At 48.5% G+C, this 23,144-nt stretch overlaps 1 protein-coding gene across 3 annotated transcripts in view; it reads right to left on the bottom strand.

Moving 5' to 3' along the window:
- The window catches only part of LOC138286583 (Na(+)/citrate cotransporter-like), a 285,677-nt gene extending 276,273 nt beyond the window's left edge, over positions 1–9,404 (bottom strand). For all 3 annotated transcript variants that reach the window (XM_069226982.1, XM_069226984.1, XM_069226985.1), the window contains exon 1: positions 8,994–9,404. The gene's annotated coding sequence lies outside the window, so the exon portion shown is untranslated. The remainder of the gene's footprint in view (positions 1–8,993) is intronic.
- Between the last annotated feature and the right edge of the window lie 13,740 nt (positions 9,405–23,144).

Below are 23,144 nucleotides of genomic sequence, written 5' to 3'. Positions count from 1 at the left end.
TCTGCACCAAAAAATAATGTAATTTGAAATCAAGTGCTTTCTTTTCATCATTGTTTCTGACTTTGCATGTGTGCAAGAGTACCTTTCCAGTACAAAAAAACTATGCTACACTCACACACAGACCCTTGTACTATGGTGCAAAAGTGTGTGTGTGTGGCACTCGGCAGCCTGATTGTGCACAGGCGCTAGGGGAAGGAAGGAGCACGCCATGCCTCTGTAAATACGGAGCTCTCCTCTCTCTCTCCTTCTCACACAATGCAGCACAGCATTTTTGGCTGCAGCTCTGCATTAAGTGACAATTTGGAAAATCAGGCCCTTGGAATAGTGCTCTGTCAGTGACAGGTTTGATTACTCTTCGGATGAGTGATGCTGATTTGCAGAAGCTCCTTCTCTTAATGCTGCACACAGGCCTACGGGCCTCAGTAAAACAAGTTGGGTTGGAGTGAGGTGATGCTACCTGTGTGGTAGGTTCTTTACTACAGTCATAGGGGCTTATTTACAAGAATCTGACGCATCACCATCGATGTGTCAGATTTCTTGTGCTGCCCTGTGCCCTCCCTAACAACGCCATGGTTGCGCTGTATTCACTATAAAGAAGTCCATGGTGCACAGTGTCCACAGATACTCTGAAACTCTGACGCTAAAATGGTGCATTGTTGGACTAGCATAAAAAAAATGATGCTACTCCAGCAATGCGACAAGGCACCCATTCAAACTAGCGGTTATGCTACATGTTATAGGGTAGGTAGTGGGATATGATGATAAGTCATGCCATCTGGGTGAGAAAACATGCTTTTTGCAGTTTTCCCCTGACTGTATGCCCCATTTTGGACTATTATCTGCTGATTTTTTACTTTGAGAGCGCACTGAGCCTGCTGTCCAGACCTCAATGACAGTGTTCTTCCTTTTCAAATGGTATGCTTAATTAGGTATCCCCAGTTGGCTTGTGCTGACATACTTATAAGTCCCTAGGATACGGTAAACAGGTACCCAGGACAAGGAAGGTTGGCCGTCCACACAAGAGCTGAAGCACTGGTTGTGCCACTCTGTGTGTGACAAAGTGAAAACATGACTTTCAGCTGTAAGTAGCAGACTGAAGTGGCTGCGAGTGCACTGCACACACGACTTTCCCATTACCACTAATGTCAAAGTGCATCAGTCCCTTGGCTATAAATGTAAATCTCCTCGAAGACAAGCCTCTGAAGGCCTATGAAACCCTATGACAAGTAGCTGTATATTTTTAAGATAGACATATATTTTAGATATGTCTATCCAGCAAAGCCCTAAAACTATATCTACAGGAAAAACAGTTTAGAACCACCTGTCAACAGAAAGAGGGCAATGCATGACTCTCCAGCGTCCTCAGCTCAACACTGGTCCTTAAAAAGAACATTCTTCAGTCTTCCTCATCAAAGGACTGAGGAAATGTGACCACATCGCTACCATCCAGACCAGTGTAGATCTGTAAAAATATACTACCTCTACCTTTTGCAAGTTCTTAATTGCGACTTTTTGCAATTCACAATTAGGAACTCGTAAAATACTATGTACAACAGTGTTTCAAACACTGTTTGTGATTCCCAAATGGGTGGCAACGGACCTGCCTCATCTACATTCATGAGGCAGGTTGCAATTTGCCACCCATTTGGGACTGGCCTGCACTCACAGGTATGGTGGCCTGGTGGGGTCGCATATCACCATCCCTGTGATTGCTTTTTAAATAAAGAAATTCTTTTTGAATGCAGCTCGTTTTCCTTAAAGGAAAAGGGGCTGCATTTCAAAATTAAAAACTAAAAGTGTTCTGTTAATTTTGTAAGAGCAGGCAGTAGTCTGTGGAACCACTGCCTGCTCTTAAAAAATGTTAGCGCCCACATTCACAAAGGGGTCCCTCGGGTACCCCTTCCCTTTTGCAAATGGGTTACCACCTCCTTCACAGAGCTGGTATAATGATGAATGTTTTTTGACAGCATTCAAGTCGCAAAACATTCATACATGGCCCTGCGACTAGCTATTAGGAAGGGATGCCCATAACACATACCTTCCTAATACTAACTCGCAAACCCTATTTTGCGATTTGGTGATTGGTTACTGAATTGCAAAATAGGATTGGTACATGTTAAAAGGCTATTTAGCAGTCGCAAATGGTCAAATTCGCCATTTGCGACCCCTAAAAACTTTTATAACCACTCAGGACTTTTGGGTCTACATATTTATTTTAATTTGTTTTGTGCTTTGATTTGTATTATGTAATTGAAATAAATATGTAGACCCAAAATAAATCACTACATTTCACTTCTGCAAGATGCACATCATCCACCATCGAAAATATCATCATCTCGCATATTGTTAGATCACCTTGTCCCATACTCCCACCTATCCCTGCTGGACTCTCTTGGACACACCATTCTAAATTGCTCCCTTTTCTCCTGGACAACACTCCATTGCTTCCTAATGAGGTTTACACTGTACACATGCCAAATAACTACAGTGCAATTGTAATTAGCTTTGGCCCATTTTTAAAACTGATAATGCATTTTGCATGTGGCTCCTAAATCTTCTTAAGTCATGGCAGTCTTGGTCTGTCCCCTCATTTTGCCCCAAAGAACGAAGAACAGTTGCTATAGACAAAACGGTAAACTCGTGTTGAGATTATGCACATCAAAAAGCGCAACTGGTGGGGAACATACAAAACACACACACTTTAATTGTAAGGCTGACATTTGGGGCAGATTTCCTCAGGTGCGTAGCTTGGTCAGGATGACTGGTGGGGAGTGAGCTTCATATTTCCCAACAATCACGCTAGGGCATCTTGTTAAAACACATTTTATGAGAAGCAGGAAATGAGGGGAGCTTAAAGGGAAGTGAAAGTGCAAAGAGAGAAGAGTGTGGATTGTTAGGGGTACTAAAAACAATGTGGCATATTTACAATCCCCCTGCGCCATAGTGTCATTTTTTTTACGATAAGGTGGCTTTTCTGCTGCACCCTATTTACAAACGAGCGCAATTCTTGCATTGCGCCACTTAGTGTCACCTTGCACCACATTATGCCTGTGTCTGGCATACTGGATGAAATGGGGGCATTACGGTGCAGGGAGGACGAAAAAATGGTGCAGTGAAATTTACAAGATTTTTATTGCAACATTTTTTTAATCATTTTTAGATCCTGCACAGAGCAGGCGTTAAAATGACGCACCCATTATATTCAATGGGCCTACATGTTCTTTGCTGCACTAGCATCAACATTTTTTATGCTTGTTAGACATGGGGCATTTGGTTGGCAGTCAGGTTACCCCCCTCCCAAGCAAGGATCCTCACTCTAATCAGGGTAAGTCACACACAATCCAAATTATCATGTGCCCACCCTCTGGCAGCTTGGCACTGAGGAGTCAGGCTTAATGTAGAAGGCAATGTGTAAAGTATTTGTGCAATAAATCATACAATAACACAGTAGAACACCACAAAAATACACCAGACAGTGTTTAGAAAAATATATAATATTTATCTGATAAGATGCAGGTCAAAACGATTAAGATGCAATAAGTATATGTTGAAAAATCACTGTAAAAATGATATAAAGTGTCTTTAGTCTCTTAAAGCAACAAATGTCTCTTGCAAGCACAAAGTACCTGGTTTGCGTTCTAATTCTCCGCAAGGAACCGCAGAGGAGGTGCTTGGAAAACGGGGAGGTGTGTGTTGATTTTTCCGGTGCACACAGGTGATGCAATGTCACTTTTTCAAGCGGGCAGGCTTTGCATCGATTTCCAGCACGTAGACTGGAATCCTCTTCAGGTTGTGGGGTTTTGGGGCGCCCCGGGGACGATGCGTTGAAATCCGGCGCTTGCAGGACAAAGTCACAGGGGCTGCGCTGATCCGGTGGGTGTTTTCTACCGATTTCTACAGCACAGCAGAAGCTGAGTTGTTTCCTCTCAGGAAGTCGAGCTGCGTTGTTCCAGCTCGGCTTTGCGTCGATCCAGCAGTCTGAGCGTCGAATTTCCGGTCGCTACGCTAGCGCTGCGTCAATCTTCTCCTTGCAAAGTCAAGCTGCGTCGTTCCGGTTCAGCATGCAGTGATTTTCTCGCCGTGATGCAGGATGTGCGTCGTTTTTGCAGGCTGTGCGTCAATTTACGCCGCACAGGGAGTTCTTCTTGCAGGAATGATGTCTTTTTGGTCCTGAGACTTCAGGGAACAGGAGGGAAGTTCTATCCAAACCCTTGGAGAGCACTTCTCAGCAACAGCAAGGCAGCAGTCCTTCTCAGAAAGCAGTCAGGTGAGTCCTTTTGAGCAGCCAGGCAGTTCTTCTTGGCAGGTTGCAGGTTCTGGTTCAGGTTCTCTTCTCCAGGAAGTGTCTGAGTAGGTAGGGGCAGAGGCCCTGTTTAAATACCCAAATGTGCCTCTGAAGTGGGGAGACTTCAAAGAGTGGCTTATAAGTGCACAAGGTCCCTTTCAGTTCAATCCTGTCTGCCAGGGTCCCAGTAGGGGGTGTGGCAGTCCTTTGTGTGAGGGTAGGCTACTGTCCTTTGACATGTAAGTGTCAGGCCCTCCACCCTCCCAGGAAGACCCATTCAATATGCAGATTTATGCAAGTGTGGCTGAGCATCCTGTGTTTGGGGTTTGTCTGAGTGAATAAACAAGGGAGCTGTCAACTGAACCTAGCAAGACATGGATTGTAAGGCACAGAAGGATTTAAGTGCAGAGAAATGCTCACTTTCTAAAAGTGGCATTTCTAAAATACTAATATTAAATCCAACTTCGCCAGTCAGCAGGATTTTGTATTACCATTCTGGCCATACTAAATATGACCTTCCTACTCCTTTCAGATCAGCAGCTACCACTCAACCAGTATATGAGGGTAGCCCTAACATTAGCCTATGAAAGGAGCCAGCCTCACAGCAGTGCAAAATGAATTTAGGAGTTTTACACTACCAAGACATGTAAACTACACAGGTACATGTCCTGCCTTTTGTCTACACAGCACCCTGCCCTATGGATTACCTAGGGCATACCTTAGGGGTGACCTATATGTAGGAAAAGGGGAGTTTTAGGCTTGGCAAGTACTTTTAAATGCCAAGTCGAATTGGCAGTGAAACTGCACACACAGGCCTTGCAATGGCAGGCCTGAGACATGGTTAAGGTAGCTCAATCAGTGCTGCAGGACCACTTGTAGCATTTAATCTACAGGCCCTGGGCACATATAGTGCACTTTACTAGGGACGTATAAGTAAATAAATAATCCAATTGGGTATGATCCAATGTCATCATATTTAAAGGGAGGGAGCATATGCACTTTAGCACTGGTTAGCAGTGGTAAAGTGTGCAGAGTCCTAAAACCAGCAAAAACAGTGTCCAAAAAGTGGAGGGAGGAAGGCAAAAAGTTAGGGGTGACACCCTAAGGCTGTCAGGGCTAACAGTGATCAAACCCCCTTTCAGGGCTATTTAAGGTCTCTCTCTCTTGGGTGGGTCATCAGATTGGACATGCAAGATTTCAGCAGGACTCCTCTGAAACCTTTACTTGACTTCTAGCCACTGGAACCACAACTGGGCCCTCCAGGAACCAACAATCTGCATCCACCAAGAAGACTCTTCCTGCAACGTTGTTTCCACTGCTCATTCCAGCTTCTGCAACATTTCCCTGACTGTGCATCCTCTGAGGGTGGCAAGTCTTCAGTCTGCATGAGAAGGAAGAAGTAATCTCCCTTGGAGTGAAGCAGTCACTCCCCTGCATCCACAGTCACCTACTGCAACAACAACCGGCTGTGTGCATCTCCTCTCATCCTGAGCTGCGTAGATCCTGCATCAAAAGTGGTGGTCCGGAGTAGTCCCAACTGTGGTGGAGGTAAGCCCTTGCCTTCTCACGCAGGACAGTACACCTGTGCACCGAGTCTATTGCAGCTACTAAGGCTTGCTTGCATCTCCTACAAGGGAGGCTCCGTGTAGCCCCAGCCACCAGCACTCCTCCCTGCGACGCACAGCCCTCTGCGTGCTTCTCTTGCAGCGTGGGCCCTTCTTCAGTTGTGCTGCATGGGCCCCACTGCGACTCCTGATTCCTCGTCCTGTGGGTCTCCTGTGGGGGCTGCCTCTTCTTATTTGGACTCTGCCTTTGTAAGGGTCCCCCCATGGGTTGAGTCCTCCTGGCCCTTGCTGGTCCCCGGCAACTCCACTTTTGCTTTACCGGCACTTCTTCCTTTGCCAAGGCTTGTTGGTGGCTCCTCCACACCACTGACTGACTGAAATCACCCATCTGGCGTGGGACGTTGACTGCATCCTCCAGGAACTCTTCACCTGCTCTAGGGCTGAATTCCTGACTGTCTTCATCCTACCGTCGACCAACTCCTGCATCCACAGCTGGGTGGGCAGAAGCTCCTACTCCTCCTGGACTCTTCTGTGACTTCTGGACTTGGTCCCTTCTTCCACAGGTCTTCCTCTTCAGCAATCCAATATTGGTTTCTTGCAGTCTTGTCTGGGTGTTGCATTTTCTTCTTTTCCTTTACTTTGAGTGGGCTGGGGAAAATCCAGTAACTCACTCCTTTCTTCCTGGTCGCTAGGGGGCACTGGAGTACTTACCTTTGGGGTTTCCTAGTGCCCCCAGCTCCCCTCTACACATTCCACTTACCTAGGTGGGGGTCCTGTGTTTGCATTCCACTTTTTTAGTATATGGTTTGGGCTCCCCCTATGGTCACTATTGTCTATTTGCATTTGCACTTTTTTCTTTCAATTTCTATGCCTATTACTGATTACTTGTGTACATATCCAGTGTGTTACTTACCTCCTACTGGAGTGTTGCCTCTCTAGTACTTTTTGGTATTGTGTCACTAAAATATAGTACCTTTATTTTTGTAACACTGAGTGTTTTCCTTCATGTGTGTAAGTGCTGTGTAACTACAGTGGTATTGCATGAGCTTTGTATGTCTCCTAGATAAGCCTTGGCTGCTCATCTACAGCTACCTCGGGAGAGCCTGGCTTTTAGACACTGCCTACACTTCACTAATATGGGATACCTGTACATGGTATAAAGTGTAAGCACCTCAGGTACCCACCACACACCAGGCCAGCTTCTTACAGAAATGAATACCTACTGTAACAAGGCCAAATAGCCACAAAGCCATGCTTACCTGATTTGCATGGCTTTATGAAGGACAAATAACATTTTGCATCAGGGCTACGCCAAAAAAGTGGCACATCCATCACCCAAAATTCTACTATACCTGGGCCTCAGTCTCAAATACCAGAAGTCTGCAAACTTGCCTCGCAGTCACAAACATAGTAAACTTTGAAGTTCTCTTCGTCATTTATAACTGTCTTGCCAAGGACTCCCCAAGTGTACCACCGCAATGGGGGAACAAAAGTGCACCATTTCTTAGTCACTCCCTTACACACAAAGCAGTGCAGTCACTTCCATTGGTGTATTGCATGAAAGTTTAGTAAATCTGCGGCTAGGCCTCTGTCTGCTCGTAAGTATTCTTTGTATTAAGAACAAAAATTGATAATGGTAGAGAGCTAAGGTACAAGTGCTCTTACTAACTTTTGCAAGATCCAAATTAGGACAAGGAAAACACCATCCTCAGTCTGAATATCTAAATGGGATAGACCTCTTCCCAGCGTAAGGAAAGATTTATCCCATTTTATGCATGCCACATAGAGGCAGGCAGCTCTCTCATCTGAAGTGGTATCCACCAGCACGGCAGCAGCCCCCTTGAGGAAAATATCTGTGATGAGAACTCCACAATGCATTTTTGGCACTGTCAATTTCCCACAATTGGCGTGCTAGAAATGTAAGCTCCCTCCCCCTTCTTGGGGTTTCATTTTAGAACCCAGCATTAAAACTGTTGCTTTGTTTTGAGATACTTCTTACCCCCATGTCAAGGATAGCTTTACCCACTCTGCTTTAGATTGCAGATAGTCACAGGGAAAGGTAGGGGTGGAAATGGTGCTGGGTGGTAAACCCTAAGTTGTGTGTTTGGCCTGCCACCCTCTTCCGTGGTCGGTGTAGCAGGTGGTGGCTCCAACTTGAAGGAGATGGTCTATCCTCATCCAATAAATTGGGGAATTGGTGGAGGATGGGAAAGCTGAACAGACAGAGCTGCAGGTTTGTAGCAGATGTCCCATGTCAGCCCACCTGTAAATGAGGCCTGAAGGACTGACTGGGTGACCGCTAGCAACACTGCTCATTCTGGGGAAACGAGGACAGGTGGGTTCTGCGAGGATCTGACTACCAATGCCTCAGAGTTACCGCAAATAGAAGTCACTGTGCAAAATGTGGACATGATTGTCACGGACCAGGAGGTGGAGTCGGTGTCTAAACTGCTAGTCAAAGCAGGAGCTGTAATCCTCGTTTCCTGGCCACGTTGTGTGATCCTGGCCAAATCACTTCTCCTCAAATGTCCTTTATCTGTCAGAATTGGAAGCATAGCCACTATGTAAACAAGCAGGAGGGGGATATTTACATAAATTCAAAACAACTGTTTGCATTGTGGCATAGTCGCGCGCAAAAGCAGCCATGGGCGTGCATGCAACCCGCCTTTTAAACTCGATTTTGCTTGAAATTCTAGAAAGGTACTGTCTGGGCACTTTGCGGCTGCGAGGTATGTTGGCACAACTATTCTTTAGTTTACAGGTAGGAATGCCACACATTCAAAAGCCCCTCCAGCCACTTGAATTCATTCTCCTAGCCCAACAACAACTGTAGAGATGATACCTGTGGCATTACATTATCAATTTGCATTGAAATGTTAACTTCAACGGTGTCACGCTAATAGCGCTACGGAAGTACATAGAAATGTATTGATTTGTGTACATTTAATTTACCTAGTTTCATTAAAACAAATGGAAGGTAGTGTTACAGTACCTTTTTACAAAGGTCTCTCTATATATATTTCATATATATTTATTTTTATTTTTCTCTGCACCATTCTTCCTTTAGTGAAGTTGGACAGCGGTTGCGTTTCTCTATCTGGTGATAAACTGCAATTTTAAGATGAAAAAACATTTACGCTCACCTGAGGAAGGCTTGCTGCGTCCACGCCGAGGAGCTGAAAGTGGTGTTCTCCAAGTAAGAAAACGCAGCTTTCCCCTCAAATGTTTTCCACTTCCCACGCAAGTGACCACCATTGAGTAACCCCTGTGATGAAATGGGCCCCGGGAACACCACTGAGAACGTTCTGCCGTTCGCAGCCCTGCCCACCACCCGTGGACTATTCAAACACTCTCCTAATGTTCCCTTCCTGACATTTTTCTGAGAAAACCCCCCAGACCTCTTGAGACCTCCTCTCCTGGCACTAGCTCGCTGGCCCAACACGTCCTTACACCAAGGACCTCTTTGTGCGCCGAGCTTGGATGGCGACTCCCATTCAGGACTCCCGTGGCGAGCGTCACACTTCAGAGTAAGACCGGCCGAACCTTGGACTGGACAAAGATGTGGGGGTTTAAAAAAGGCACTAAGCTCACAAATTTAAACTTGGCGCAATTCCCGTTTCCTTTATTTGAAAGTCTTTTTTCATGCAAATACGGGTGTCCGAGCCCTTATGCTTGCACCATAGGAACACTTACACAATGTTTTCGCAAACTTTGACTCGGCGCTCAAGAATGTGTGTATGGATTTACGGGAACATTTTGTACACCGTGTCCCTCCTGACACAGCGTCTTGTGACTGGAAAGGGATAAATAAAAACAAGCACTGGCAAACTCAATAGGTCTTGCCTTTATAATGGGAGTTCCCAGCTGCATACCTGCAAATTTACAAATACATTTCACCATGTGAGGAGGGGGCGGAGAGTTGGAGGGGAGGGGCCTCGTGCTGAGAGCTAAGAGGCATTCTTCTCCCTTCCAAGAAGTCTCCCTTTCAAACCTAGCATTTGCTTTGCAATGGGTCCCAGGTTGCTCGAGTTAGAGCTATTGGAGTTGTAAGTTCCTTACTGGACTTTTCTTGCCACATAAGTTGAAAAGTAAAAGTAAAACAGTTGACATAAGCGACCTGATTCAAAGCTCCGTGGCCGCCATGAGCGTGAAGGAGAGACACAAAAGGAAAAAATAAGTTTGCCCGCAGTCAAACGTGTTGCTTTAGTGAGGAGGAGCATGACATCCTTTTCAGAGAGGTGATGGAGCACCAACACCAGCACTTCGTCACCTCCAAATTGCCAGGCGATAGGAGAGATGCATTATAGCAGGCAATAGTAGACAAAGTCAACAGAATGTCAGAGGTGAGGAGGACTGTCACTGATTGCAAAAAGCGCTGGCACGATTTGAAGCACAGGACTAAGGAGAAACTGTCCAGGAACCAAAAGGCAGCACAGCAGACTGGAGGTGGAAGTTCTGCACCACAGGAGGACCTGGATGAGCTGGAGGAGATGGTCGCAGCGGTCATCCCAGAGGAGCTGGTCACTGGAAACACAGGACAGGTCTGCGCAGACTAACAAGAACAAACACAAATGCAGGGTAAGTCGCAGGGGGGAATATCTAGAATCTCACAAATGGCAGAATAGGGAAGCACATAAGACACACTCAAAGCATGCTAAAGGTTAGCATTGGGACATATAAGCCCTGAATTAAAATGCTCCATTGTCACTCAAGCCACGCTTGTACTGACGCTTTGGTTGCACAATGCACTCCAACATATACACAACGTGGACATAATCCACTCACTATGGCTATACTCTACCATGAAAATATGCAGCACGTTGCCTGGAAGTGATGTGCAATTGGTGTTGTGGTGACGTGGCGGTGGTGACGGAGCAAGCTCCACTAGACCACTGACCACCAGTATGGCTGCTGGTGGATTCACTGCCAAACAGTGACGGAAATCAGCCAGCAGCAATAATATGGCAGTCTGAAGACTGCCAACAATGGCAGTCATTTGGCGGGCGTGACTTTGGCGGTCTGAGAATGTCATAATGAGGGCCAGAGTGTCTTGTGTGGATGGTTGGTCTACTGCTTAATGATACAATCAACATGCATGAGAACTGGCATGGCACAATGTCACTAGCCTATAATGTAACTGTATCATCATTCTAGTAATAGCCCATTTGTAACTAAGCAGCACGTTTCCCTTGTGCCACATCTACAATGTCACAAAATGCATGCATTGATCCACACTCAACATCCTTACACCAACACATGCCTGTTGCTGATATCTTGTGTGCAAAGAAATGTTCCAAAATTTGCAAGGGACAACCTAATGATGCAGACAATCCATAATGGTTGCACTGTCCTTTCCAATTAGCACATGTGTGGAGCCTGCTACAGGCAGATGAGAATGTAACAAAAGCATTGTATGCAATGGACCTACCTAGTCCCATCATTCATGGTGCCCATGCATCATTGCACCAAAAGAGTGACAGCAGACATTACACTACTGTGGCAATGTCCACCAGGTGAATAGGAAGGCTAATTATATGGCACCATGGTGTCAGTGACAGGGAGAAGAAGCCTGCAAGGAAGTAGGTGGGATCAAAGCAAAGGAGGAAATTATGGTGTGCCATGGCTTCCCCAAATTTGCCAGCGTTGTGCACCGTCATTTTCAAAACTCACTGATGGCCAGTATTTACTAGAATATGGGGCACCCCTGTGTCACTCCCTGTGTCGGGGCTAAATTAGCTGATGTTGGCCAATGCAGCAAGCCTTGCACCATAGTGCAAGGATGGCTGCATAGAGAGGGAGATTGTTTTTGTGCAAGAAGTAGCACCTTTCTGCACAACAACATTCTTAAAAAGGCCATTAGCTCTGTCAATGTGTGTTTCTAAATGCAGCACACACGGATCAAGTTCAAAATGAGGAGAGAAGATGTCATATAACTTCATTGCACCATGATGTTGCTGCAGTGTTGAGAAATCAGCAGTTCCTCCTTGCTTCAATGATGCCTTAAGTGTTCCCATAAATGGCAGCTGCCGGGACCTTTGACTCCACATCTCCATCCCCTGATGTGTGTGTGCCCCCTTCAACCTCAACAACAGTACCACCTATGGCACAGAAGGCACCACACATATCAGAAGATGAAGATGTGGAAGGAACAACATTCACAAGGAAAACCACCTGGTAGCACCAGTCTGTGCCACTTGTACAGTATCTCCTTAGTTCTGGGCTTAAGATCATGCCAGTGTTGTGTGAAGTGTGCTCTCTTCACTCAACCACTGTTGACCTGTCTGCTATGTACTGTAATTGTCTCATTACATGTCCCTCACCCCTGGGCTCTGATTGTACTACAAAAGGCTAAGGTTCTCTCATGGGGTCTGTGAACTGTAAAGCATTTGAAATTACACTTGCACCTGTAAATAATGCACCTTATTCACATTTAACATTTCTGCATTTACTGTAATCCATCAACTCAGCTAAATAATTGCATAATGTGAATCCATGTCAGTGAGTACAGAACATCATTACATGAGTGCATTACTGTCAGACACAAAGCCACACACTTGGATCCTAACATGAGAAAGGTGAATGATGGTGTTGTGGGCTACAATCAATTTACATAGTATTCAATACATATATTGAACAGAAATCCTTGGAAGTTGACATACTGCATGTATGGCTCAGAACCAAGTCAATGGTAATTTACCCAGATGGGAGTACCAGTACAACTAATATGTGTGGTACAGAAGAGGCTAACGTAATCAGTGACAGGCAACTGTCAGTGTTGCAGGATTGCAGGATACAGTCCCAAATTTGGCTGTTGTCATATGTGCCACACTTGCCAACAATGATACTGCAAGACCCCACCAATGACAGTTGAAGTTACACACTTACCTGTCCAAGATAACATATACATACACAATGTGAATGGCTGGAATAGTGGATGACAAATGTACGGCCTAGTTGATGACATTTAGCAGCTCCTTTGTCATAGGGGATGCACATGGTAATTCATGGAAATGAAGACAGTAAACATACCCTAAGCCATTCCTCACATGAGAACACCCCGTGTTAAAGCTTCATTCATGTGTCCTGGTTTAAGACCTGGTCTGAGCATATGTTACAAGGGAGCACACCATTGCTCATGATGTGTCATAAATACAAATAATGCAAAGTCCTCCTAAAGTTTGGCCAAAGCCTGAACAGCACATCAAAGTTGTATACAGATTATGTAACTTTTGCCCCCTTCCCTGTGCTATGTTGTGCAAAATGTGTAATGCGGTGCACACATGGTGGCTGTAAGGGTGCCCTTAGTGCCACAGTAAAATTGGCACTGCACTGGGTGCTGCCACAGTATTCATATCTATTGAACAACATGTGCACATGAATGTCAGACATCACCTAATTACCAGGTACACACTCAGCATTCACATCATATGCACATGTGATGTGACCAAGATCACTCACAAATATCATGATGGCAAGACCATGTTGGTAAATCTGCTGAGATCTAGCTTGCAACAATCCATAGACATTTCCCACAAACATCTGGAGCGGAGTTCTATACTAAGTGTGTACTCTACTGACTGTTGCCCTCAATTTATATCTGAAGGGTACTGAGGCACCAGTGGTGCATGTGTCTCCTACATAAGCCCCCTAGAGACCTCTATACATTTCCTTCATCTGTACCGTTTCATGAGCAACTGTAAGCTATGTGTGGCACACAGTGCTATCAAATGTGCTGTGACAAAGTTGTTGTCAACAGGCATGCTAATCACATAAAAAGCTGCTCTGACACCTATCATGATTGACATTAATGTATATGTGTCCATGCATTCCATTTCCTAACACCCACAATTCAATAGCAGCACATGTTGCCACTTGTGCAACAATCAAGGCATTCTCAATGCTCAACATTGCATCAGACATGATGTCACCATCCTAACTCCGATGATATCATAGCATTGGTCACGCAAATCTTTAATTCATTGCATTGCACACATCAGACTGTCTCACGCCAAACCCTGGATTGACACACATGAAGCACAAGGTGACACTTGCTTCTTCAAATCTGGATACCTCCCCACTGGTGTACGGTGGAGGTCCACCTGCAATAAATGAAAGGAAAACATAGCTTTGTGATATTTGGACAATTCTGTGCATGGATCACAGTTTTAAAATCAACTTGAACTTGTTAGGCTGAGTGAGCAGGTCAACCTAGTGGTAGTTCAGACAAACTGTCAAACATCTATAATCAGTCAGTCACACATAGGCCCTCATTACAACCCTGGCGGTCGGTGATAAAGTGGCGGTAATACCGCCAACATGCTGGCAGTAACTATCGCCAAATTATGACCATGGCGGTGCAAACTCAGATAGACAGCCACTTTACCACACCGACTGCCAGGGCGGAAACAACAGCCACCACGCCGGTAGCCGCCTACAGCCAGGCGGAAGTCAATGAACCACCTACCATATTAAGAGATACAGATCCGCCACCTTTTCCGGGGTGGTACTAATGACATCAAAAGCCTGGTGGAAACACATCACAGAAGGGAAAGGACTCACCTTTGGAGACACAGGGAAGAACCAGTCAGTCAGTGCTTTTCTTTAGAAAAAGGAAAAGTACATTTTTACACACACACACTAATTAATACTAAGGCCTCATTACAACCCTGGCAGTCAGTGATAAAGTGGAGGTAATACCGCCAACAGGCTGGCTGTAATTACAACCAAATTATGACCATGGCGGTGAGAACTCAGATAGACAGCCCCTTTACCACACCGACCACCAGGGTGGATACAACAGCCAATACGGTGGTAGCTGCCTACAACCAGGAGGAAGTCAATGTTCTGCCCACCATATTAAGACCCTGGAAACCGCCACCTTTTCCGGGGCGTTACCAACAACAGCAAAAGCCTAGCAGAAACACTGCACATAAGGGAAAGACTCACCGTTGGCGACACAGGGAACAACCACGCCGCCATGGAGCCTGAACTTCATATATTCCCGATGATTTTCTACGTCCTGCTCCACCACGAACACCAACGACGGCGAAGACGACCACAGTGAATACAGCCACCTAGCACACAGGGGAGGGAGGGAGGAAAAAGAGAATGACACACACACGCACAACACACACCAACACCATACGCACATTCAGATGCAGTAATAAAACATATTTACCCTGTACCCCTCAGGAATAATGCAAGGACTACAGGAATTGAAAAAAGTGAGTGTTATAATATAAATACAGTAGTGTTAGAAATGGGGTCTTTGGTTGGCAGTCAGGTTACCCCCTGTCCAAGCAAGGACCCTCACTCTAGTTCGGGTAAGTCACACACAATCCAAACTATCCTGTGCCCACCCTCCCTCTGGTAGCTTGGCACTGAGCAGTCAGGCTTAACTTAGAAGGCAATGTGTAAAGTATTTGTGCAATAAATCATACAATAACACAATATAGCACCACAAAAATACACCACACAGTGTTTACAAAAATATATAATATTTATCTGGATATTTGCAGGTCAAAACGATCAAAGATGCAATAAGAAAATGTAAGGATACCACTAAAAAGTGATATAAAGGCCCTCATTACAACCCTGGCGTTGGCGGAGAAGCGGCGGTGTTTGGCGGTAAAAATGTTGGAATTATGACCATGGGCGATACCGCCATGGTCATCCGCCACTTCTCCGGTCCGACCACCAGGGCGGAGACGACCGCTGGACTGGAGACCAGGGTCTCCAGCCCGGCGGTCGTCACAATACCGCCAGCGGTATCATGACCCGGCTGACCGCCATGGATTTCATGGGGTTAGGAACCGCCATGAAATCCATGGCGGTGAGCACTATCAGTGCCAGGGAATTCCTTCCCTGGCACTGATAGGGGTCTCACCCACCCCCCACCCCCACCCGAGTCCTTCCCCTACAGTCCTTCACCACCCCTGCCACCCCCAAAGGTGGCAGGCCCCCCCTCCCCACCCCTACCCCCAACATTACATTACACATTCACACCGACACGCACGCAGGCACCACCAACACACATACCGGCACACACACCAACATACATGCCAACAGCCACACACAGTTATACGCACACATCCACATTCAGACATACACGCACACATCCATACAGACATACATACATACAGACACGCACTCATTTCCAAACACACAACACCCCCGCATGCATACACGCACTCACACCCCCCCTCTACATACACACACACACCCACATGCACCCACACATCACACAACACCCATCCACCCCCGACCCCTAACGGACGATCAAGTTACCTGGTCCGTTGATCCTCCGGGAGCGGACGGGATCCATGGGGGCAGCTCCGCCGCCAGCACCCCGTCAACAGAACACCGCCACGCCGAATCACAGGACGTGATTCGGTGGGCGGTGTTCTGTTGACAGGGCGGTGGACGGAGGGCTGCCAGCGGTCATAATGCGCCGAGCAGAAAACCGCCTGCACTGGCGGTCTTCAGCACGGCGGTCCCTCGGCGGTCTTGTAAAAAGACTGCCAAGGTTGTAATGACCACCAAAGTGTCTTAAGTCTTTTAAAAGCAAACAAAGTCTCTTTCAAGCACAAAGTACCTGGTTCGCATGAAAAATCTCTGCAAAGGGCCGCAGAGGAGGAGAAGCGGGGAAACAAAGGGGTGTGCATCGATTTCTCGGGCCGCACACGGTCGACACGTCATTTAGTTTCCACGCAGGGACGGCTGTGCATCTATTTCTGCCGCTCGGTTGTGGATACTCTTCAGGTTGCAGGGTTTTCAGACACCCCGGGGTCTGTGCGTAGAATCCTGGGCTTGTGACAAGCTCTGCGTCGTTCCGGTGGGCGGTGCAGGGAAATTTCTCCCTCACAGCAGGCGCTGCGTCGATTTTCTGTCTGGAAGTCGGGCATCGTCATCCCATGTCGGCTGTGCGTCGATCTGGTGGGCCGTGCTGCGAAGTTCCGGTCGCACCGCAGGCGCCGCATCGATCTTTTCCTTGCCAAGTCAAGCTGCATCATCCCGGTTCGGCGTGCAGTGAATTTTTCACTGCAGGACAGACTGTGCGTCGTTTTTAGCAAGCTGTGCGTCAGATTTTCACCACACAAGGAGTCCAGTTTCAAGAGAGAAGTCTTTTTGGTCCTGAGACTTCAGGGAACAGGAGGCAAGCTCTATCCAAGCCCTTGGAGAGCACTTCTTCACCACAGCCAGGGAACAGCAAGGTAGCAGAGCAATAGCAAGGCAGCAGTCCTTCACAGAAAGCAGTCAGGTGAGTCCTTTGGGCAGCCAGGCAGTCCTTCTTGGTAGGATGCAGGTTCTGGTTACAAGTTTCTTCTCCAGGAAGTGTCTGAGGTGGTAGGGCAGAGGCCCTGTTTTTAAGTGGGTGGCACAATAAGTGCTGCAGACCCACTAGTAGCATATAATCTACAAGCCCTGGGCACATACAGTGCCTTCTACTAGGGACTTATAAGTAAATTAAATAGTCAAGTTGGGTATGATCCAATGTTACCATGTTTAAAGGGAGAGAGCATATGCACATTAGCACTGGTTAGCAGTGGTAAAGTGTGCAGAGTCTAAAATCCAGCAAAAACAGTGTCCAGAAAGTGGAGGGAGGCAGGCAAAAAGTTAGGGGTGACCACCCTAAGGCTGTCAGGTCTAACAAGTAGAAATACGAAAAATCAATCTAATGGTATATACATATGTACAGTTCAAGGGATACTGCCCAGTCCATATTGTGCATGGGCCACCTGGCCACAGGCCAAAGTCCAAGGCCCCACTTGTCACCTGCACCAACACGGTGAGAACACTGCATGGGCATCACTTGGAAAATAGGCAGGCATCTCAGGGGGAAGGGGAACGAGGGGGCACCGCAGCCGGCAGATGGAACAACACCACTGGTCCTGGAGGGGGCAACATACCCTGTGCCTGGTCCCGGGGAGTGCAAAGCCACAGTCTCTCATGTGGGTGACTTGCCCACATGTTCTGGAGGGGGCAACGTGCCCTGTGCTCCTGATCCTGGGGAGGATAGGGTGAGTGGGTGGCTTACCCACTGGTTCTGGAGGGGGCATTGTACCCTGTGCTTCTGATCCTGGGGAGGATGGGTGCCTTACCCACTGGTTCTGGAGGGGGCATCGTGCCCTGTGCTTCTGGTCCTGGGGTGGATGGGGTAAGTGGGTGGCTTACCCACTGGTTCTGGAGGGGGGATTGTGCCCTGTGCTCCTGCTCCTGGGATGTGAAAGGTCACAGTCTCTCAGCTGGGTGTCATTCCCACAGGATTTGCAGGGGGCAGGCCGCACAGCAGCCCATGGAGGCAGGACTACAGACCGTCCGCCGGTGGTGACAGCTGCTCAGTGGTGGTAGTGGTGCTGCTGCAGATGCTGGGGGGGAAGCTCCAGCCCATCCCCCGCAACCTCGGATGGCTGCTCACTGGTGGTGGTAGTGCTGCTGTTGATGCTGGTGGTGGTGGTGCTGCTGGTGGTGGTGGTGGGGGGAAGCTCCAGCCCATCCCCTGCAGCCTCGGATGGCTGCCCAATGGTGGTGGTGATGGTGCTGCTGCTGCTGGTGGTGGGGGGAAGCTCCAGCCAATCCCCTGCGGCCTCGGACGGCTGCACAACCATGGTTGGTGGGGGGGCTCCGACTGACAGCACTTGGGGCAGGCTTCTTGCCCTTCCTGGCAGCACTTGGGGCAGACTTCTTGCTCTTCCTGGCAGCAGCTGGGGATGGCCCCTTGCCCTTCCTGGCAGCAGCTGGGGATGGCTACTTGCCCTTCCTGGCAGCAGCTGGGGCTGGCTCCTTGCCCTTCCTGACAGCAATCGGGGAAGGCTCCTTGCCCTTCCGGGAAGCAGCTGGGACAGGCACACTTTCTGTGAGGCTGGCTGGAGCCCTGGATCCTTTGTCACCACGAGTGGGTGTGGAGACTACTGGTCCCATGGACTGAGTGGCTGAGGTGCTTGCCTGGGTTTCTGGCCCCCTGGCCAGATGTGAAGGAGGGGGGGGGGGAGGGGTAGGGAAGAGGTCAATGGTGGAGAGGAAAAGCTTCTTATCGATACTGGGGCAGGAAGAGGGAGAAGGTTTTGGAGTGGAGGAAGAGGGAGTGGTTGTAGGTGTCTGTCTGCTGTGTTTGGGTGCAGGTGCATGGGTCGAATGCTGTTGTGATGTGGATGGCTGTTGGGTGTCTGACTGCTTGTGTTTGTATACCTTGGGGGGGGGACCGACACAGTGGGAGAGGGCACAGGGGACGTGAGCATGACTGTTGTAGTGGTGTCTGCAAGTGAGGTGTAGGTTCTGCTAGGTGTGGTGGTGATGCTGGTAGTGGATGATGATGTAGTGCATGCATGTGTGAGTGTAGATGCAACTGGGAGGGAGGTGGAGGAGCAGGAGTAGGGGGACACAGTGGAGGCAGTGGATGTTGGTATGTCTGCATCTGGATGGTGTTTGTGTGAGTGCCTGTGGGATGATGTGTGGTGCTTGTGTTTGCCTGTGCCACTCTTGTGTGTTGTCTTGTGTGCATGCTCGTCTGCCTTTGTGCTTGGGATAGGTTGGGGTTGAGGGGAATTGGATTGGGAAGAGGAAGTTGGAGGGGGGAGGGTGGAAACAGGGACAATGGCTGCCATCAGAGAGGAGGCCAGAGCCTGGATTGATATCTTGTTGGGCCACCAAGCCAGTGTGAATGCCCTCCAGGAATGCATTAGTCTGTTGCATTTGAGCTGCCAGCCCCTGGATGGCATTCACAATGGTTGACTGCCCAACAGAGATGGATCGCAGGAGGTCAATAGCCTCCTCACTCAGGGCAGCAGGGCTCACTAGGGCAGAGCCTGAGGTGCCTGGGGCAAGGGAGATGCCCACCCTCCTGGGTGAGCGGGCACGGGCAACTCCATGAGGGGCTGCTGGGAGTGCGGTGCTGGTACGGAGGTGGCAGCTGTACCTGTAGCTGGGGTGGGTACAGAAGTATCCGTCACCACTAGAGAGTTTCGATCAGAGGAGGTATCTGTGTCCGAACTGTCCCCTCCTGTCTCCGCCGTGGTGCTCCCCTTGCTCTCCGTTCCCACTGGTGCCCTCACCGTCTGTGGACTCTGCCTCCTGGGTCCTGAGGGATGCAGCTCCCTCTGTCACCGGTGCCTCTGCTCCTCTGCCAGATGATGCTAATGCACATAAGGACAGGGTGACAAAACAAAAAGGGGGGGAGAGACAAAGGATACACATGGTCAATGCTTGCACCAACACCACCGTTGATGTACGCAGCACCCTCACACACAGGGAACAGGCCTACGCACTATGCATTGCACTACTAGCCATATTGCTAGCCACCAGGGCATGGGGAGGGGCACATACCGCCAACTGCAGCACACCTGGGACCCACACACCCATGACCAGTAGTGGTTGCCTACAAGCTAGGTAGCAGGTTTATCACTTCAGAACCCTGCCCAACATGGGACCTACTCTGCAAAGTCTGGGCTGGCTTAGGGGCACCCACTGACACACATCCCACACCCAGGTACCCCACTACCATGCGTAAGTAGTAATGATGGGAACTGTACTCATCCCCTTCTGGCTGCTGTGATGCCATCAAGCGCTCATCCAGCTCTAGGTAGGCCATCACCAGTATTCAGGCCATCAGGGGGTCAGGGTTTGATGGGCACCCCTTCCTCGTTGGGAGGCCATCCCCTGCTGGGCCTCCACGGTGTCCCATGCCCACCGTCTCAGGTCCTCCCACCATTTCCGACAGTGGGTGCTCTGCCTGCCGTAGACCCCAAGGGTCCGCACATCCTTGGCGATGGCACGCCATACACCCTTCTTTTGATGAGGGCTGACCTGCAGAGAAATACACACAGGAAACGGTATCAGTCAGACCGTCCTGCCTGTTACACTTATGGCCCACCATACCCCTTCACATCGCCATTTGCACACACAGGGCCCAGCACACAAGCTGCACGCTGCATAGGGGACATCCCCAACCCCCCTACATGAGGCCACACTCACCACTCCATGCATTCATGCCCCATGCATCGTGCTCACAGTGTATTCACCTGTTGGTCTGGAGGCCCATACAGCAGTCCGTACTGGGGTAGGACCCCATCCACCAGTCGCTCCAACTCCGCTGAGGTGAAGGCAGGGGCCCTTTCCCCAGTCACACGAGCTGTGGTAGGTTCCAGACACAGGTCACAGCAGCACATGCAGTGTAGGGCTTCCCCTGTTGAAGGTCGGGTAGCAAATGAGTGATCAGATAGAAAATGGCAGTCACGTCCACGGCGGTGCATACCGTCAACGCCGGCGTATATCACCATTGCCCACTGTACCCAATAGGGCCTAATGATAACCAATGAGGAGTTGCACGGCGGTTTCCGACCGCCTACTGCAATGGCGCACAACGTCAGCAGAATTTCCTCACTTCCACCTGTCCCTCCACACAGGACAGGCGGACGCCATTTCAGGGGTGGAGGGGCAGGCCATGGATAATGACAGCATTACAGTTCAAAATTGGACATACAGGACAATCGCCACTTATACATTAAAATGTTACATCATGCATTGTACTGTTGTGGCTACGATGTACAGTTTGTGACCGGCTCCTCACTCTTTTGCCCCATAGATTGCTACCGCTACAGATGAATAGAAGATGGAGACATACCCCTGTGTACAGACCCCTGGAGGACTTGGAAACAATGGAGGGCAGGCACATCATCCTCACCTATAGACTTGACAGGGCCACAATCACAGAGCTGTGTGTCCAATTGGAGCCTGGCCTACTATCTGCTATACGTCACCCCACTGGGATCCCCCCTCTTGTGCAAGTCCTATCTGTGCTCCATTTCCTGGCAAATGGTTATTTCCAAGTGACAGTGGGCTTGGCAGCAGGAATGTCACAGTAGTGCTGACCAGAGTGTTGTCTGCCCTGATTAAACACATGAGCAACTACACTGTTTTCCCCCAGGTGGAGGATTTGCCCACAGTGAAAGCTGACTTCTGTGCAATGGAACATATCCCCAACATCAGTGGGGCAATTGATGGTATACATATTGCATTTGTTACCCCCCATCAAAATTAACAGGTGTTCAGAGATCTAAAGAGTTTTCACTCAATGAATGTCCAGATGGTGTGCTTGGTGGACCAGTACATCTCCCATGTCAATGCTAAGTATCCTGAGTTGGTGCATGATGCCTTTATCCTGAGGAATAGCAGCATCCCAAATGTGATGGCCCAACTACAGAGGCTCCGGGTGTGGCTAATAGGTGAGCCCTGGTTCCCACCCAGTATATGTTGGGGTATGGCTATGGTGTGGGCCATATGGGATAGCGTATGGCTAAATGTTGTCCCTCGATATTTGCAGGTGACTCTGGTTACCCAAACCTGTCATGGCTACTGACCCCTGTGAGGAATGCCAGGACACGCCAGAAGAACGTTACAATGAGGCACATGGGCAAACAAGAGGATTATCGAACATACCTTTGGCCTCCGGAAGGCCAGGTTCAGGTGCCTCCATCTAACTGGGGGATCCCTGTGCTACTCACCCAAGAAGGTCTGCCAGATAATTGTGGCATGCTGCATGTTGCACAACCTGGCCCTCAGACGCCATGTGCCTTTTCTGCAGGAGGAGGAGGCTGGAGATGGCCGTGTGGCAGCAGTGGACCCTGTGGACAGTGAGGATGAGGAGGATGAGGACAACAGAACTGCAGTGATTTATCAATACTTCCAATGATACACAGGTAAGACAGTGTTACTTCATATTTCATTGTCAATTTATGGTTGCTCTTTGGCACTGGCATGCTGTTATTTCCCACTTTGGTGCCCACTCACTGTACCCTTTGGAAACTCATTTTGCAGATGTTGGTGTCCCACTATCGCTCGTGGTGTGATCACTGCAGCCAACTACAGGTCTTTCCTATTTGAACATTACAGTACAGTTGAATTGCAATGTTTGAACCTGGTTAAACAAATGTATACTAAAATAAGTTTAACATACTCTATACGTGTAATTTTTTCAAAGTGTGTTTATTTAAGTGCTAAGAAGTAGAAGGGCAAGTGCATTGGGATAGGGTGATGATGGAGGAAAGTCCAAGGTATTGTTCCAGTCTATTGATAGCACAGGTGCATTGTCCAAGGGGACATAGGAAGGGGAGCAATGGCAGTTCTAGGTGGACAGAGTGACAGAGTGGGACACAAAGGTGACAATCAGGAGAGTCTCATTTCCTGGCTGGGGTTTTGGCAATAGTCTCTGGCTTCTGCCTGGATCGCAGGGAATGTTTGCGGGGTAGTTCTCCTTCTGCAGAGGGAGGGGTGCTGGTAGCCTGTTGGTCCTGTGGCAG

The sequence above is a fragment of the Pleurodeles waltl genome, chromosome 3_2 (assembly GCF_031143425.1).
Source record: "Pleurodeles waltl isolate 20211129_DDA chromosome 3_2, aPleWal1.hap1.20221129, whole genome shotgun sequence".
Taxonomy (NCBI): Eukaryota; Metazoa; Chordata; class Amphibia; order Caudata; family Salamandridae; genus Pleurodeles; species Pleurodeles waltl.
Note: the sequence above shows the minus strand (reverse complement) of the source record. Positions and strands in the feature narration are given on the sequence as shown.